The sequence below is a fragment of the Crocodylus siamensis genome, chromosome 5, assembly GCF_052110815.1.
Source record: "Crocodylus siamensis isolate JL-2025a chromosome 5, ASM5211081v1, whole genome shotgun sequence".
Taxonomy (NCBI): Eukaryota; Metazoa; Chordata; order Crocodylia; family Crocodylidae; genus Crocodylus; species Crocodylus siamensis.
In genome coordinates, this window is record NC_143399.1 from 4860952 (window position 1) to 4875286 (window position 14335).

General features: G+C 45.7%; 1 long non-coding RNA gene across 2 annotated transcripts in view; it reads left to right on the forward strand.

Annotated features, from left to right (window-relative positions):
* The window catches only part of LOC149863418 (uncharacterized), a 135725-nt gene that overhangs the window by 59411 nt on the left and 61979 nt on the right, over positions 1-14335 (forward strand). Inside the window, exon 5 of one of the 2 annotated variants that reach the window (XR_016442599.1) lies at positions 2183-2952. The exons of the other annotated variant lie outside the window; for it this stretch is intronic. This is a non-coding gene — a long non-coding RNA (uncharacterized LOC149863418). The remainder of the gene's footprint in view (positions 1-2182; positions 2953-14335) is intronic. 2 annotated transcript variants of the gene reach the window in all.

A 14335-nucleotide genomic window follows, 5' to 3' on the forward strand; every position in this document is an offset into this window, starting at 1 on the left:
TTCATCTAGTAACAGCTGCCTGCCTCAACGTTGAACTATCATATTGCACTACTGCGATTTGCCTAGGACAGCGTCAATAGGGTGATTAAAAAAAAATCATCTCTGTTAATTGTGAGTTTTCACTTTGTTGGTTGTTTGTTTTCCTTTAGCATAGCTGACATTTCACTCTGCCACGTTCAATTAAATATGATCCCCAGCCCGGGGGAGAGGATGCAGCTGCATGTCACACTTTTCTATAGGAGCCAATTAGCAATGATGAACCTTGCTGTGACTCACCAGTCAAGATGTTGACTGTCATTCTTTGGGACCATATGCTAAGAAAGTCATCCGTTAGTCAACTTGGTGGACATATTTAACGATGGGACAGCTTGCAGGATTTTCACACTGTACATCTTCACTGTAGGCTTGACCTCTAGGCTATTATCTGGATTTTTCATCAAACTTTTTTACCTACCGTTCTCACCGAAAATCCTGCTGACCTGAATTTGGAAGTGCTTTCGAGTCGTCTGGGCTAGTTTGGGTGAGAGTCTGGGTTGTGTCTGGGTTCTGGTTTAACTTGTGATGGAGCCTGTCTGTCATGCAATGAGGATACAGGCAAAGCTCATTTGAGTCTGGACAGCTTTTTCTAGTGCCTTTCCCCTAATCCCCAGCACCTAAGGGTGGAGAAGTTCTGCCTGGGGAGGAATCCTAGGGCATCCTAGTGCTAAGATGCATAGGCTTTGCCCCTTGACATGCGTGCTGGCGAGTGCAGAGACAATAAGGGCACAGTAGTATGGGAGGATCTTGCTCTGGGGATACCCAGGCTTGGTTTACTTAAACTGGGTTCCTAGACGTGGAGCCAGTTAAGTGGGTTAATGTGCAGTGCACAGTTACCCTTACACTTTGCAGACAAAGCAGTCCAAAAGGCTAGGTGCCGTGGACCCTGGCAGACATTTGCCTTATTGCATGATGAACATGTTAATCATGTGATAAATACAGCAGGCCACACATTTAGCCAATTTATCACATGATAAAATGGCAAACCAGGCGCACAAAAGATGTCCCACATTTAATGTGGGACGTGTTTAACACGGTCCGTCTTTGTGGTTAATTTGTAAGGCGCGAACTTATGGCATGTAGCTTAGCTCTGGGTGGCATGGCGTGGCTTTAATGTCCCCAAGCACAGGCCAATGGGCTCCCCCCACATGGGGACATTTCAAGCAGCTTGAGGCTGGGTTAACAGGTCTGCAGCATTGGGAGCTGGGGATCAAGGTGCTCACCAGTCCACGGCTCCCTCTGCGTGCATGTGTGTGCAGCTAGCTGTATGCCCTGGCACATCCTTGAATGTCTGGCAAGCCAAGAGGTGTGATTTTTAGGATCTGAAATAAAATCCCAACCTGCAAGTAAATGAACATCTGCCTGGGGACCATGATGGATGAGGGCTAGTCTAATCCAGGTACCTTTACCTATGTGGATGGGAATTCAGTCTCCTCTCCTGTAGTCTCTTTCCCCCTCCTCCCGTGTGCTTCAAGGGCTATGTTTTTACTCACCGTGAAATCATTTCACTGCCCCATCTGGGTTCTTCTCATCCATCCCTTCCATCTTGGCAGCAAGTCAGAGTGGCCACTGGTAAGCATCAGGAGTGAAAGACACCTGCATTGTCCATTAGGTGTCGGTGAATGGGGCCGGCTGGGATTGTCATAAGCCTTCTGGCCTGTGTGACAGTCTCTCCTGTTGGAATAATTCACCTGGCAAGCAACCCAATAACAATCCAGCAAACAGATGGACGTACAATAGTCATAAAAAAAACATACATGCTGTTCCCTTGCCCATCGCAGCGGGAGTTTTGGATTCTCCACATTCAATCTTGGGTCAGTTGCCGCAAATTCCATCCTTTCTTGTTTTACAGCACCTGGGACCATATATTCCTTTCTAATACCTATTGCCTTTAGCATCTTTGACTCGCCACGATATTATAATCTGCAAAGAAGTCAATGGTATCGACCGTGGCAATGCTGAGGGGCCTAACCTCTAGGCCTGGTGCCTACAGTCACATAATGGCAGGCGTTACGCCCATGCAATAGCTTTGGTTTGTGGGTGAGAGGCAGATTGAGAAGTCAGGACCTGGAGGCTGCCGCTGTCTTGCTGTGGGTGCTTGTGCAAAGTCATTAATTGCTCTTGGCCTGCTTCTCTACTTGTGCAGGCCCTTACACTGCAGCGTGTGAAAAATCCTGATGCAGAAACCTTTTTCTTCAGTGTGGCACACACGAATGGGAATGCTGATATGAGGCTGAGGACATTGGAAAATTGCAGCTCCTAGACCTGCGTTTCTTCTTGGCAGATGGTATTGCTCATCCACCATGAAAAAGCACTTGGGCATGTAGTCTGCATGCTGTGTAAGTGCAAAATGTCATTACATTAGTGGGGTCACAAAGAGATAACTGAGACCAGAAGTTGGCCCATCATCTGAACTCTGGCTGGGGCTCAGCTATCTCTCACAATCAGTATATATTTGATGTCTGGATGTTTCAGCTTGACTTCAAAACATTTAAAGCCACAATTTACAGCAAAATAGTTTTTCCCCCCAACTCTTTTTCCTTCATAGTTTTAGTCTCCTCTTTCCCAGTGCCCCTTTGATTTTATCTTCTCCAAACTTTCAGCACATTGCCCTTACATGTCTCGGAGGCTGGATGATGTCCATATCACACCGATACTGAATTTCATTATATACAAACATCAATCCGGCTCTGTACTGCCCTTTTAAACAGTCATTCAGGCTCGCTGGTGTTCAATTTCTGTTTAGATCTGACCATGAAAAAGCGCTGGTTCAAAGATTGTTCCCCATAAAATTTAGATCAACACAGTTCCTCTGCGTGTTTATAATAAAAATATATTTTCATCAGCTCTTGGGAGCACTGACGTTTACATCAAGGCAGTTTTCGATGGCCCCCATCCACCGTAACGTATAAACACGTGAGTAGTCTTATTCATTCTGATGCAACTTCTTGTGCGGAAAATGAAGCACGTGCTTAACTGTTTGCTGGATCAGGGCTGATGAGAGTGGAGTGATTGCTGATTGAAAGGTACTGTGGTTCCTGCTCGGGGATTTTATGACAGACTGGGGGATGCTAGGAATCTTGGAAGATGAATACATAGAAATTAGGAAAAACATATTTTTGTTCTTTTTTATCATCGAGAGGGCTTATAATAAACAAAGCGTATGCCAGTAGGTCACTACAGATCATGTTCTGCCTGTTAATGGGGTTTTCGGAGTGTAAAATGAAGGCAGAGTTTGGCTCGAGGAGATCTAAATAGCCATTTTCATGCTTATGAACTTAACATGCTTTCAACTTCATCTTAATGAAAGACACACTCAGTTCACTGTTAAAAGAGGCACTTAGAAGGTATTAGAGGCATAAGTCCAGCTGTTACAAACTCCAATAAATTTGGATTAGGTCTCCACTGTTTGAATTGTGTGTGTGGGTACCTGACCCCAAAGAACGGTGTTGGTTTTTTGGGATTTTTTTTTAACTTATTGATATATTGCATTATATCAGGTTAATTACACTTTGCTGTATTTCATGTCGCCTAGGCATAAACCCGCATGCATCACAGAGCAGGATTCGATATAACAAGGACATTGAACATTTCACAAGTTTGCAGTTCTGGCTGACCTCCCACGGCCAAGCCCTCCCCTGAGATAAATACTACAAGCACAGGCTGCTGCCCAGTTTTTTTCCATCCGGACTTGGCTCTTGCCCTCCCATCTTCCATTCCCTGTCCCCCAAATAATGTCTTATCTTTTGCCCCCTGGTAGCTTCATGATAATGGATCTGGTCTGAACTTTTTCTGCTAACTGGGGTGGCACAAAACCAACCTAAGCTAAGTTGAATGCCAACTGGGTGGCACAAGGAATCAGGACTCATGGTAGAGGAGGTGATATATTTTATTAGACCAATCAAATTTTTGCAAAAAAACCCCCCAAAATTTTAACTGCAAGCTTTCAGGCACCCCTTTCTCCAAGGCCTGAAGAAGTGTGCTTGTGACCTTTTTTCCTATGCCTGACGAATGGTGCTTGTGCCCTTTTCTCCTGTGCCTGAAGCTGGGTGCTTGTGCCCTTTTCTCCTGTGCCCAAAGAAGGGTGCTTGTGCCCTTTTCTCCTATGCCCGAGGCTGGGTGCTTGTGCCCTTTTCCCCTATGCCCGAAGCTGGGTGCTTGTGCCCTTTTCCCCTATGCCCGAAGCTGGGTGCTTGTGCCCTTTTCTCCTATGCCTGAAGAAGGGTGCTTGTGCCCAAAATCTTGCAATGAAAGAATTATTATTTTTTTTGTTGCAAAAATCTAGTTGGTCTAATAAAAGATATCACCTCTGCCATGAGTCCTGATTGCTTTTGCCTCAAGACCAACATGGCTACAACCTGGATACCTGACCACTTGGTCGCACCAGCTTGCTGGGTCCCTCAATATTTGTGCGCGAACTCCTGACCAGCTGGAGGAAATGCATTTGCAGGGCCGGAGCCAATTCTGACCCATCGATGCCTTTGGACGCGCATCGGCACAAGAAAACCTTTGCTCCAAAAGGGCTCATGAAAAGATTTCAGGCACAAAACCAGGGGATCCCCTCCGCTCGCGTTTCCATTACAAGCAATGCCAAATGCAACTCCGCCACGTGAATATAGGCTGCTTGGAGAGGGAGCAAAGAAGGAGAGAGGAAAAAAAATGCCTGGGTAGCAAGTAACTAAAATAGATGAAGTGGAACAGTTGGAAATATCAGCTTGAGTGACAAGGGAGAAAGAAGAGATGACTTCAGTCTCCCATCCCAGCCCTGCTCTGTTTTCCCCCCTCCTCTCTCTTGGCCTCCCCCCTGCCCTCCTCCCCAGGCTGTTTCCCAGCGAAGGCAAGAAAAAAACAGAACTTCTTTTCCAGATTGGGGGCTGGTGGCCTCACATGTTGACACAGCAATAATTTTTAATGAGAAATTTTTAGTATTTGTGTGGGAGAAGTGAGCATTGTGTACACAGATGCCTCACCGGCCACCATGCTGCGGGCTGGGGCCGGCCGCGTCTCCCCCGGGCCTGCGCGCCAGGTCCCGGGACAGATTCCTTTCGGGCTAAGGGAAACATTTAGGCTTGCTCACCTTTGAACTGAATGCGATGGTGTTTACCTTGGCAAGACAAAGTGGCAGTTTTACAGATATTAAAAACAGTCCTGAGGGGAATCTGGAGGCCTTCCTATATTTTAATCACCCAATTTAGCTGGCCTGAGGAGTTGGCTGAAGGGAAAACCTGTAGCAAGAAAGAAAAAAGAAAAAAGGATAGGAAAACAGGCCCCATTTAAAACAAGGGCTGAGGAAAGGAGAGATGATTAAAAAAAAAATGAGGAAGATTTTATTTTTGATGCTTTTCTATTTTTTTTTTTTTTTAAGTGAGATGCCACCCATTAATCTCTATCACCTCCAAGCGCCATCTGGTTTCTTTTTAGGTATTTCCTGCTTCGCTCTGTTCACCTCAGCTCCCCTGCTCTTGCCACAGATTTGGTGCACCATTTGTCTTCTCGTTTCGATGCTGCCTTTCAGGAAATATTGTTGCAAACGAGGTTCGTACATCATGACTTGAGATTTTGTGCCCCCACTGTTCTCCCACCGTGTGTGCGTGCGTGTGTATTGCACACGTGTGTATTTAAAACACCCCCCGGCCCCACACAAACAGAGAAAGAGGTGCAGTGGGTTTGTGAATGATGGCCGGGGATCCTGGTTTTCTCCGATTAAAAAAAAATCCCCAATTTTCAGGTTAAAAAAAGTAACCCAAAATTCACATTTTCCCATGGTTAAAGTGAAACAGCACTAATACAGATACACACACACACACACACATATATACATATACACATACACACACACACATATATGTAAATATATGTGTGTGTGTGTATCTAGATATCCATATCTATCTATCTATATGGATGTATATGTATATATATTTATATATGTATATATGTATATGTATACGTGTGTCTATATCTAGATATATATCTAGATATTTATCTAGATATAGACACATATATACATAGATATACACACACATATACATATATCTAGATATTTATTTAGATACATATCTAGATATACACACACATATACATATATACATATACATCCATATAGATAGATAGATATGGATCTATAGATATACACACATGTACACATATACATACACATATATATACATATATTCATATATATATATATGGTGGTGATACATTTTGATCATGGAAAAATGTGGTGGTTGGGTTACTTTCTTTAACCTGAAAATTGGGGATTTTTAAAAATCAGAGTAAACCAGGATCCCTGAGGATGGCTGAAGTTATGCTAGGGTCGAGGCCTTGCTTATTGATTTTTCCAACGTAGACAAAGAGTGCACAGAAAAGGGGAAAAAACAAACCAAAACCAACCCCCCTCCCCGCTACAGCCCAACACCAAGAGACTCCTCCAGCCTGTGAAATCTGGCTGTAAGCAGTTAGATTTCAACCAGGCTGTCCTAGAAGACTCCCTGCATGAGCACAATCCATGTTGATTTTACAGAGGAGGTTATTATCCACATTTCACTGCTGATTTATTGTTTTTTAACCAGCTCCTTATGCTACTCTTAAAAAAAAAAAAGCCATCTCGCACTTTGCAAGGAGGAGACTCGCAGACCGGTGGTAAAATGACAGCGGTGATTGCCGCTCCCTGGAAGGGAAGGCACCCAGGATGGGCGTTGAAGGGGGCTGGGGGGTGGCTGAACCCTGCAGAGTTACGAGCCACCATCTGCTGGTTCCAGTTGTCGGCCACCTGCAACGCTGGTTTAAAATTTGTCAGAATTTATGAAGGCCGCAGCTAATGTGGAATAACGCGATCATGTACAACCGTCAGCGTGAAGGCGAAGCCCGGCGAGGCTGCTCCGCGCTCGCTGCTCGTCCAGGGGAAGCCTCCCGAGGAGACTTTGCAGTTACTTAAAGAGTAAGACGGGGATGCCGGAGACAAGCCTGATGAAGCCCAACAGGATTCAAGCAGCCGAATGAGGCCCGTCGCCTACATCTGCAGAATTCATTAGCCCGGCTTGATTGGCCTCTGTTAAACAAAGATGGGATAAGGTTTCATACTTTTTCTGTGGGAGTTGAGCTAAAATTTCAGGCTGATGATTTAGTCAGGTGTAAGCATGAAGTTTCCAATTTGGAGAAATAAATCTAAAGTGATTTTATGATCCTCTGTTTTACCCTGACACCCTGCTTCACCCCAACTTGCTGTCACAACTCGCATGATGTGTTTATATAGGCCACGCTGTCCTTGATGGGCACGCGATATAACATGACGTGCAAAATGCATCTTCCACACAATACGCGGAGGTCGGTAGCTTCCATATTTCGACATCCGCTCTTCCCGTTCCTCCGCTGCTCGCTTTTCCTCTTCCCAAATTCTTTGAATTCTGCGTTGCGAAGAACATGTTGCAAAGACGACTGTCTACCGAACAAGCCTATACGCAGAAATGCAGCCCCTGCCTTGCCTTTTGACATGCAACCGCCTTTGGCTTGAATCCCCGCGTTTCACAAGAAGAGCCCTGCAAAGGGTTAGAGCGAAGAAGCTGGTGACTTCAAATCAGAGTGGATCGAAACATTTCACAAAAACGTCCTCATCCAAGTACTACATCCCCTTTTGTTGCCGTGGATATTTTTTCATGATGTGTCAATTTTTTTAAACTTGTTTTTGTCTGGGTTTTTTTTTCATAGAAAAAAAATCAGTTTTGTTTATTGTTTAGAGTTTCAGGCTTCAGCATAACTTGGAAAATTGAATGTTTTCAAGCTTTGAAGCACGTTTGCAGGAAAAAAACACCTCACGGTACTCGCAAAACGGATGGTCAGTAGAAAAAAAATGCGCAGCAAATGTAGATCGTTTAAGAGACCACAAAAATGTGAAAACAGTTTCAATCATTTCATTTTCTGATTCGCTTTTCAGAGCCCTTTAATGAAAATATTTAATTAGCTATCCGTAAAACATAAGGACATAAAAACCCCAAACCCAAACATAAAAACCAAAAATACATTCATCCAAATTCATCTTTTCATGCCTGATATAATCCTGTTGACTTCAGTTGAGTTCCATTAGTGATGAATTTGTCCTGCTGGCTACAGATAAAAAGGGAAGTTATTTTTGTTGAACATTTCAACAAGCAGAAGAGGTTAGCAAGGGAATTAAGTTTGCACAAGTTGTTTTTCCAATGAGCTGAAAAAGGGCAGCTACCATGTAGTCGACTCTGTTGTATATTTGTCTTTATTAAGGCTGAAGTCATTTGCTATAGACCTTACCAAACTTTTTTTCAATGGGTACACTCATGATGACAATAATTTACTTTTCTGAGACCAGCAGTTGAAGTGATTCAGATTTCTGATCTGTTTATCCTTAAAAGCATAAGTCCAGGGAAAAGAGATGCTGCCTTTTGCTACGTAGGTTCTTCTGCTACTGCCTTCTCCATGTTAGCTGAATGTCTTTCAGTGCATTAAATAATTTGATTAACGTTTGTCACGTGATTTGCGCATGCTCCTCCTGTGCCCTCTGGGCAGAATTGTATGTGCAGGTGATGTTTCATTTTGGGAGGATTTTTGGTTTTTATATGTATGGTTTGTTTAACTTATATCTATATCTATCTATCTATCCACATACATACATGTATATTTCTATATATCTATAGATATGTATGTATGTATGTAAATGTATGTATATATATTCATTCTCCCAAATCTAAGTATATGTGTATGTGTGCATACTCACACACTTGCACATATAATATAAATCTATATCTATATATAGATATTTCTATATATAGATATGTATATATCTATATCTATAGATATTATATTATAAAGGAACAGAAATGTTAGTGTGTGTGTTATCGTACACACGCTATATAGCATATGCTCTGTTCTTTATGTGTGTTCTGGAAAGCAGCGTGCTTTGCAGCGAGCACCGAAGGTGCGGAGGTTGGAGATGGTCCTTAGTTCCTGTGGGAGTTCAGTCCGCAACCCCAAACTGGCTCTGGACAAAACCTCATCTCTCACGCCCTTGAGCATTGCAAAGTTTCAGTGTGCTGAATAGCAGAACCTTAACCAAGGTCTTAATTCTGGAGCTTTAGGCAATTTTTAGGTTTGCTGAAAGCCTTTGTGGAAAGCTGGCCTTTCACATACCAGAGCTATTGCTTTTAAGCTGATGAGCCAGAAATATCTGTTTTGAGAGAGAGCTGATGTCAGCCTCCCAATGCATTCTGTGCATGGTGTAATAGTTGTATCAGTTACAGTGGTGAGCTCTTTATCCCAGTGCTTTATGGAGCAAGCCGTCTCCATTTCACAGATGAGAAGACTGAGGCATAAAGCATTATCATGACTTGCTCATTGCTGGCTGGTGAAAGACTATATAACAATCCTGGTCTGGCAAAGGGAGCTATGCCATAAGACCATTTGAGGAGATACTGCTTTTCCCCCTTAATTGAAAAGAATGCAGTTTAAAAAGGGGGAAAAAAAGTTTCTCTTTCACAATTGCTGCTATTTTCTTTCCCTTTATTTCTCTGAATATACACAACAAGCTGAAAATGGGTCACTGAATGTAGCTCGGAGCTAGGAAGCGGTAGACAGGCAGTTGCAGTTGTCATTGCTTTGACACACTAAATTGGCATATTTTGACATACTGAACAGACTGCAGTTAGCCAGCGTGATGGTCTGGCCTGCAGAAACGTGGCATTCCTATGACTTCTTATAAAGGGCCATATTGTTCAGACTTAAAAGTGCAGGATTTTAAAAGTGCTGAGTTTTACCAAAAACTCTTGTAACCCACAGGAACAGGGAAACTGGGAGCAAAATGGGAATCACCTCTTGAGCACAGAGTATCACAGGATATCTGAGCTGTCCCTGCTCGTACTCTTTGCTGTCTGAGTACATGCTGATGTTCACTGGGCTGGAAGAGGGAGGTAGGAAGGCAAACAGACAGTGTGAGAGGAAATTGATATGGTAATTAAATGAAACAGCTGTAGCTGATTGAAATAATTGAGCAAGCAAGTCAATGGCCCACACTCTATCTAGCAAAGGTTGTCAAGCTGGCATCCATTACATTTATTTTTTTGTGGCATCTTTTCTGGGATCCACTAAGTGTTCGGACCTGTTTGCAAACTATGAGCAGATGCACAAAAGCGTTCAATTTAGATTTATCTGGCCCAGAAGCACATGCCTGATTTTTAAGCACATGAATCATTTAGCTAAAGTCGGTGGTGTTGTTTGTGTGCTTACGATGAGGCATTGGGGGTGTAGGTTGTAGCCGTGTTGGTCTAAGGACATGGGCAGACAAGGTTCTTTGGGCACATGTGATATCTTTTATTAGACCAACTAAGTTACAGGCCAGTGGGCTGGTAAGTTTTTCTAGAAAATTATCAAGAAGACCCTTCTGGATAAGCTGGCTGAGGGTGACATCCTAAGGGATAGCCAGCATGGGTTTGTTGATTTGGTCTTGCCTGACCAATCTCATCCCCTTCTCGGACCAGGTGACCTATCACCTGGGCAAGGGAGAAGAGATTGACATCATATATCTGGACTTTGATCTGGTGTCCCATGATCTCCTCTTGGAAAAATTGGCCAACTTGGCCTTGGCTACACCACAGTCCGATGAGTGGGAAATGGGCTCCGCGGTTGGACCCAGAGAGTAGTGGTCGATGGCAGCGAGTCATTATGTCGCTCTGTGCCCAGTGGCGTCCCCCAAGGCTCTGTCCTTGGACCAGTTCTCTTCCACATCTTCATCAACGACGTGGGCATCGGTGTCAGAAGCGCACTGGCTAAGCTCGCTGGCAACACTAAACTTTGGGGCATAGTGTCCACACCTGAGGACAGGCTAGTGATCCAGACTGACTTGGATACACTTAGTAAGTGGGCAGACACAAACCTGATGACTTTCAATACGGATAAATGCAAGGTACTCCACCTCGGGGGAAAAAAACCTGCAGTATACTTATAGGCTCGGCAACACCACGGCTGAAAGAGACTTGGGGGTCATGACTGACCACAAGATGAACATGATCACCAAAGTGATGTAAAGCAAACAATGGTCCAGATGATCTCCACCCTAGAGTTCTAGAGGAACTGGCCGAGGTCATTGCGGGACCCCTGGCACGGCTGTACGAGCACTTGTGGTGCCGGAGGACTGGCAGAGGGCCAACGTGGTTCCCATCTTCAAAAAAGGCGGGAAGGCGGACCCGGGAAACTATAGGTCGGTTGGTCTTACCTCGATTCTAGGCAAGCTATTCGAGAAAATTATGCTGGCACACATCCAGGAGGGGCCAGCAGGGGACTGCATGCTTAGGGGCAACCAGCACGGGTTCATCAGTGGCAGGTCCTGTCAGACCAACCTGGCGGCCTTCTACGATCAGATCACCAGATCATTAGACGCAGGGGGAGCAGCGGACATCGTCTTCCTGGACTTCGGGAAGGCTTTTGACACTGTCTCTCACCCCGTTCTCATTAAGAAACTGGGGGGCTGTGGTGTAGACACCCACACAGTCAAATGGGTCGCCAACTGGCTGGAGGGCCGCACCCAGAGGGTGGTAGTGGATGGGTCCTTCTCAACCTGGAAAGACGTGGGCAGTGGGGTCCCCCAGGGCTCGGTCCTCCCGCGCTGTTCAACATCTTCATCAGTGATTTGGACGAGGGGGTAAAAAGCACCTGTTCAAATTTGCTGATGACACTAAGATGTGGGGGGACGTGGGCACACTGGAAAGATGCAACAGGCTACAATCAGACCTAGACAGGTTACAGGGGTGGGCGGACGAGAATAGGATGGGTTTCAACATAGACAAGTGCAAGGTGCTGCACCTCGAGAGGAACAACTGGCACCATACCTACAGGTTGGGGAACTCCCCTCTTGTCAGCACGGAGGCGGAAAAGGATCTGGGGGTCATCATTGACTCCAAGATGAACATGGGCCGGCAGTGTGGGGACGCGGTCAGGAAGGCCAACCGCACCTTGGCCTGCACCCACAGATGCATCTCGAGCAGGGCCAGGGAGGTGATCCTCCCCCTCTATGCGGCACTGGTCAGGCCGCAGCTGGAGTACCGCGTCCAGGTCTGGGCGCCGCACTTCAAGAGGGATGTGGACAGCATGGAGAGGGTCCGGAGGAGGCCACTTGCATGATCCGGGGGCAGCAGGGCAGGCCCTACGAGGAGAGGCTGCGGGACCTGAACCTGTTCAGCCTCCGCAAGAGAAGGCCGAGGGGGATCTTGTGGCCTGTTATAAACTAGTCAGGGGGGACCAGCAGGCATTGGGGGGGTCCCTGTTCCCCCGAGCACCGCCAGGAGTGACCAGGAATAATGGTCACAAGCTGGCAGAGGGGAGATCCAGACTAGACATCAGGAGGCACGACTTCACGGTCAGGGCGGCTAGGATCTGGGACCAACGTCCAAGAGAAGTGGTGCTGGCTCCTACCTTGGGGAGCTTTCAGAGGAGGCTGGATGAACACCTTGCTGGGGTCGTTTGACCCCTGTACTCTTTCCTGCCATGGCAGGGGGTCGGACTAGATGATCTGCTCAGGTCCCTTCCGACCCTAGAAACTATGAAACTATGAATACTCTGGTATCCATAGTTGCTTCTCAAGTAAATCTCAGGATGTCGTCCTCCCACTGTACTTGGCCTTGGTGAGGCCGCAGCTGGAGTACTGCGTCCAATCTGGGCTTCGCAATTCAAGAAGGATGTCGAGTAGCTGGAGAGGGTCCAGAGGAGAGCCATGTGCATCAGGGCAGGAAAACAGGCTTTATGAAGAGAAGCTGGGAGCCATGGGACTTTGCAGCCTGGAAAAGCGCAGGCTCTGGGACAACCTGGTGGCTGCTTGTAAGTATATTAGGGGTCTACATCAGGATCTGGGGGAATGCCTGTTCACCAGAGCACCCCAAGGGATGGCAAGGATGAAAGGTCATAAACTTCTACAAGACCGTTTCAGGCTGGACATAAGAAAAAAAAAGTCTTTCCAGTCCGAGCCCCCAAGACATAGACTCCCTCCAGAAGTGGTGCAGGCTCCTACTCTGGACTCATTTAAGAAATGCTTGGGTGCTTATCTTGCTGGGATCCTTTGACCCTAGCTGCCTTCCTATCCCTGGGGCAAGGGGTTGGACTTAAGTCATCTTCAAGGTCCCTTGCAGCCCTAACGTCTATAAAATCTATGAAATAGTTGGAAAAAATCGTTCTTTGCAAGCTTTTGGGCATAAACACCCTTCTTCAGATGTAAGGAGCGTCTGCTGGCGTGTTGTGTTCTCCTGGGTGGAACAGAAGCCAATATGCAAGATAAAGCTTGTGATCTTGTGAACTGGGATGCTGAAATAGCAAAGGATGCATTTCAGGAGGCGTGGGCATTCAGCACAGGTAAAACACCTGGCGTGTGCGTAAAATCCCGATTTCTCCGCTCCATAGCATGGAGTTGTCAATCTGACTAAATATGTGCAATTCCCAGGTTCCACGCAGGTTGGGAAAATCCTGTCGACAGCCTTTTGTGTTCACCGTGATCTCTATTGAGAGTGCCAGCCAGAAGCAAGAAGTACAGGAGACAGGAGAGCAATAGGAGAGGACCAAGTCTCCTCTCCCTTTTCTCCTTCACTTTGAAAGAGAATCCGTTTGAGTTTGGGATGAAGGATCAGATTATTGCGCCGACCTCCTCCGCAAAGGACTCTGAGATGCACTGATACAAAGGCTCTGAATAAACACTGGGGATTCATAATAATAATATTTGATTTAAAATGCAATAGCACCAAGTCGTTTGGGCTGGACGGAGGCCCCAAAGGGCAAGGTGCTGTGCAAACATAAAAGGTAGACATGATCCTTATCGCTTGCAGCTGAAGCCCCGTCCTGCAGATCTTCATTCCTGTGCTTAACTTTGATTTCAGTGGCATTGCTCCATGCGCTGAACATCCGAGACAAATTCCAGCAGTGAATGTACAAACAACATGAAGGGTGACCCGGGGGTGGAAATAACCCCGTTGAACTGTTTAAAGCCAGCCCAGAACAGTCCCTTCTAAAATACTGCATGTGATTTTTGGAGGCTGTATGGACTGGGAGGTCCTCTGCAGTCCTATATTCCTAAAACCTTCAAAACCTTGGATGCAGGGGTATAGGTTGTAGCTGTGTTGGTTGAAGGACATAAGAAGCCTCTGGCTTCTTTACTATTCATTTCCTCCAGGGAGAGCACGCACCAGCTGCAGAGACTTCCTCAGCCTGAAGAAGGGTTTTTAAAGCCAAAAGCTTGCAATTTTTTTTTCCAGTTATTTAAGCTGGTCTAATAAAAGATATCAGATTTACCCTAAAAACC